The 5,132-nt window shown below is 45.4% G+C and overlaps 1 long non-coding RNA gene across 1 annotated transcript; it reads right to left on the reverse strand.

The window, feature by feature from the left end:
• Positions 1-787: 787 nt before the first annotated feature.
• Positions 788-4,622, reverse strand: LOC147598290 (uncharacterized). Its single transcript, XR_015260765.1, has 2 exons — positions 2,526-4,622; positions 788-1,388 (listed from the first exon to the last, which is right to left on the reverse strand). It is a non-coding gene; the product is annotated as an uncharacterized LOC147598290 (long non-coding RNA).
• Between the last annotated feature and the right edge of the window lie 510 nt (positions 4,623-5,132).

Consider the following 5,132-nt stretch of genomic DNA (forward strand, 5'->3'; position numbering starts at 1 on the left):
ATTCAGTGAGACTACCCAGGCCCTACTGACTTGTGTTGCTTTGGCCTTGTGCCTTCGATTGAAGCTAGTATTGAGCCCTTAATTAGTGACTTTGCTATGAATTGTAAAACTTCTAGAGTTTGGTGTTTCACAGCAGCCCTGCTGAGGAAACAGATTTCTTAGAAAGTGGAGTCCATATAAATGCTTACCAAAAATCTTCTGTTGTTGAACTCTTACATTAGTCTTAATATAATCGACTCTACAAATGGGACTGTGGGAGTCTGTTAGAAATTTTTTACATCATGATTGGTTTAAGAGTTAAAGGAAGGAGAGAAGAATAGTCACTTTCCTAAACACACTCCCTGTCTTTTAGTTGAGCCTGTTGGTCCAACTGATTTCTATCCAGTTCTTCCTGGGAAACTGAATCTCTTTGCAAAGTGTGGCTTTACAGTCTTTGTCCTTTAAATCTGAGGTTAAGATTGTTCAACTCTCTTTATCTTTGAGAACAAATGCTTGCTTCAGACTCTTGTATCACATGTGAAATGGCACAAACCTATCTGCTTCTTCCTGTTCTTTTGCAAAGGTCACTTTAATTATTAAAAATAAATATTTTTACTTCCTTAACATAATATGTTGTGGCAGATTAGTCTCTGAGTTTCACAGCTCATCTCAATTCCACTCTGTGCTCCCTCCGCACAACAGAAGCTTTGCACATCTTTGAAGTCCTCTTTCGAGCACTCTTGGTTCTTTGAACCAATGCCTTAGCTGCAGGGTCTGTAATCCATTTTGGTGTTTCAGCGTACTGGTACACTTCTGATGCTTAAGTTGAGTGTTGCAGAAAGGGCATCTCTCAGTCAGTGACTGTCCTTTTGCACAAAGAGCTGCCTTGGTTTCTCTCCAAGAGCTTGAGTGCCTTGCCTAATTAAAATAAAACAAAAAAAACCACCAGCCCCCGCCCCCCCCCCCCAGCTATACCATTCACTTATGCTTTTGCTGAGAAACAGAAATGGGTTTGGACACAGCCACTGAGTGCTGCACAGCTGTAGGACCTGGAAGTCTCACACTCTGGGTTTTAAGCCACACCTGATAAAAAATTAAATATCTGTTTGCTCAAAGAAAATTCAGTAGATGGATGGGGCCACAGTTCACATCTGATCTCTGAACATTTGAGAACTGAAAGCTCACTACAGGTCTTAGAAACTGGCAGTTTTGCAAGGTCCATGGTATTGGCTGACAGGGGCACCTCCATGTTTCACATGGCTTTCCCTTCAGTTTTTCACCATTACATGCCAAGTTCAGGCACAGGTGTATTTACTCCACATATGAGGCAAAGAACCCACTTTGTTTCCTGTTCCATATCAGTGTGACATTGCAGTGATGAGCAATGCAGACAGGATGGGGTTTTGCAGCTAACATGTTGTTCTGGTTTTGTTAGTGAGGGGGGGACCTAAGGTGGCAGCTTCTGTAGGAAACTGCTAGAAGTTGCTCCCCTTTCTTCAGTGCACTCAGACGGGCCTAGGGCGGACCCACTGCTGGCCAAGGCTGAGCCAATTGGTAGCAGAATGTCCCGTGATAACGCCTCTGCGATAACGTATTTAAGTAGGGGAAAACAGGAAAAAGAGGAGGAGAAGATGTGAAGCAGCTGAGCGGGGGGCAGAGAGGGGGAGGCGCAGGCCTCATGGGCCTTGCAGGCCTCACCCTCTGGCCTCCTGCCGGGCAGCCGACTGGGCCCAACTCGGCCCGGCCCGGCTGCAAGAAGTGGAGAGGAGATGAGAAGTGAATAAGATGTAAAAAGGATCCTGAGAGACGTCTGCCAGCCTGTTGTGAGGAACGGCTGCAGACGCCAAGGTCAGTGAAGAAGGAGGGGGAGGAGTAACGCGGCTCCTGGCCAAGATTCCTCTGCAACTTCTGGTGACGACCATGGTGGAGCGGGTTGTCCCCCTGCAGCCCATGGAGGTCCACGGAGGGGCAGAGATCCACCTGCAGCCCGTGGAGGACCCCACGCCGGAACAGGTAGAGGCCTGAAGGAGGCTGTGGCCCATGGAGGGCCCGCTGGGGCAGCTGTTCTAGAGGGACTGCACCCCGTGGAAGAGATGACCCACGCCGGAGCAGTTTCACGGAGGACTGTGGCCCGTGGGAGGGACCCCACGCTGGAGCAGAGGAGGAATGCGAGGAGTTCTTCCCCTGATGATGATACAGCGGCGTAAAACAACGCGTGATGAACTGACCGCGACCCCCATTCCCTTTTCCCGCCCCGTGCCGCTCGGGAGGGGAAGGTAGTAGAGATAATGTTAAGCCCGGGAAGAGGGAGGGGTGGGGGGAGGTTATCTTGTTCCCTGTCTCATTCTCCTGCTAGTTTTAGAAATAAATGAATAGTTTTCCCCAAGTCGAGTCTGTTTTGCCCGTGACGGTAACTTTAAGGATTTCTCCCCGTCCTTATCTCAAACCTTGAGCTGTTTTTTCTTATATCATCTCCTCCTATTCTCTCGGAGGGTGGGGGGAGCGAGAGACACTGCGTAGTCTGGTCCTGATCAGGGCTGAACTACGACACATGTTTACACAGTTTTGTGCATTTCTCCTGCCCTTTAAGACTACTTTCCTTCAGCTGTACACTCCTAGGAATAATCCAACAGACAATTCAACTCCTGATTTCCAGTGCCACACATATTTAACAAGACCGGTAAAATTGATAAGTCAGGGTAGCTCCATGATGTTGTCTGGTAAGCTTGTTGCTTCAACAGAAGGATTAATTGTTTGCTGACTTTGAATTTGGGAAGAATGGCTTGAGGCTTTTTGTCTCTGAAGTATTGCTAGAACTTACTGTCAAAGTCTGGAGGCCTCAACTTCTACTGAAAAACAACCTTCAGAAATGGATGGCTTGTGCTTGCCAGGAAAGTCTGCTGATTTCCATGATCAATTTTCAAGCTCTCATGTGACCAGAGAGACAGTTCTTACTGTTTTCTGCTGTGTTCCTATCTTGGTCGTTCACCTCATGCTGGTACGTAATGATAGAATTAATGAGCCTCTTTTCAACCACTCCACTGGTGCAGGTCTTAAACCAATATGGGGGCTCCACCCATGGATGGTGCTTTGGTCACTTACTCTCTGTGCTCCATTTTGCTTTTGTGTTGCCTAAAGCTCAGGCACAAACAGCATTCCTGTGATGAGTGGTGACTGCTCTCTTGGGCTCTTCCCTTCAGCTCAGAGAGCACCACACAATCAGGGTTTTCCACTTAGATCCCATTCTTCCTTGCCTAAGGCTTCAAGATGTTATGGATATTTGTCGCACTGGCTTCAGACTTCTGCCACAGTTTCTGAAGCCTGTTTGTAATTATTTTTAGCACTGCTTATCTATCATCTGAATGGAAGTCCATGTAGATCTTGTTTATCCCTTTGCCATAGCATCTGTGAGCCTTTACAAATCAAATATTTGTGTCCCTCACACTACATGGATTCCTTTAGGGTATGTACTGTCTACAAGCAGGAAATAAGAGATCAGTATAGTCTGTTAAGAGAGGATTAAACAACTGTTATCCTTCTGGAAGGTCAAAGGACACCTGGGCCTCTGTTCACTCAAAGGCACAAAACAAGGCACTGGACAAAGGCAGATGGCTTTTCAAAGGACTCACACTGAACTTAGCTGCTTTCATGTACTTCTGGGTTGGTTTAATTAGGTTGTCGGCTTGCTGGGAGTTGAGGATGCTGTTAGAAAGGTAATACAAGCAAGATATAATCCTCTCTGTCTGCAGACACATTCACCGGTGTCTGCTTTTTTTTTTTTTTTTTAAAGTGGTGATAGTCCTGAATAATTGCTGAGGTACAGCAAATCTGAATTCAGAAGTCAGAAGGGTCTGTGTGCACAGAGGGTGAATAGCAGATTGAGTCTCATTGCTGGAAGTGGCAATGTTGTGTAAGCCATCGCTAAGGCAACAAACCTGAAGCTTGCCTTCAGTATGAGCAAAAGAGACGCTGACAGCTCTTAGCAGAGGTGTAGAGGCTTTCATCAGCACAAGCAGAGAAGATGCAAGTCTTACCGAGGGTGTAGTTCCACTAAGTGTCTTAAAGCGTTTTTCTTTGGGGACTGGAGTTTGACTAATTGGGTCTTCCACACCTTGTTCTTCATTTGTATATATCTGAAAGATCTGATAAATGGACTCCTCTGTTCCTGCTCTTCAGAGGGAGATGGGGAGCAGCAGCTTTGGCCTTTTGTGCTTAAGAACAGGGAAAAGGTAAGCGGGTCATATGCAAACAAGCTTTTATCAGCACCTGAGTATTGTGAAATAACGTCAGTGATTGACATCGTAGCTCTGGGAACCAATCGTACTGTGATAGCAGGGAGGACCCCCGCAATGCAAACACTCAACACAAAGCCTCGTGTTTGAGCAATGTAACAGGAGCTGAAGCAATGCTGTGACTTTGTCTGTAAATGTAATGTAAACCCAGGAGGCTTCTCCGCTAATTCATAAAAATTATTGTAAATGGATCAACTGAGGCATCCCATTATTATCAGGATTTAATATTTTTGGAATTATGCTATTACTTATTGGTGCATAGTAATTCCAGTAGGTAAGAATCCACCTGTTTATGTGCAAAGATGAGTTTACTCCACCTAGGAAGCTGAGAAGTATCCTTTTTTAATCTTCTTTGGTTATACTGCCAAGCCATGAAATTGTATCATCACACACATTAATAAACATGTAATTTATTTTAAACAGATCTGAAGATGTCTCAAGTGGAAGTGTGCTTTACTGGTCACTGATATGCAGCTCTTGAGTGACAGCAGTACACACCGGGATTACTTTGTGTAAACCTCCAGCTCAACAACTGGAGATCTGTGCAAGTTAGAAACAAAAACAAACAAACAAACAAGTCCCAAGGCCACAGCACTGGATAAGGCACCAGTCTTTTTTATATAACTGGTCACTGGTGGAGTCCCCTGTGAACCTGTTTAAGTAATGACGGTACCTCTGCCTTTCCACTAGTCATCTAGCACTATTTGTCTAAAAATAATTTAGCTTCAACCTTAAGGTGCCTCTTGCAACCATACAGGTTGTTGTTCAGGACAGTGATGATTCTTGGGCCTTCAGGCAAGCTTCTTCCACCATTTAAAATGCCTTCTCATGACAAGCAGGTGAGCACAAAACCCCAAAATG

This window comes from Chlamydotis macqueenii, chromosome 20, assembly GCF_036417535.1.
Source record: "Chlamydotis macqueenii isolate bChlMac1 chromosome 20, bChlMac1.mat, whole genome shotgun sequence".
NCBI lineage: Eukaryota > Metazoa > Chordata > Aves > Otidiformes > Otididae > Chlamydotis > Chlamydotis macqueenii.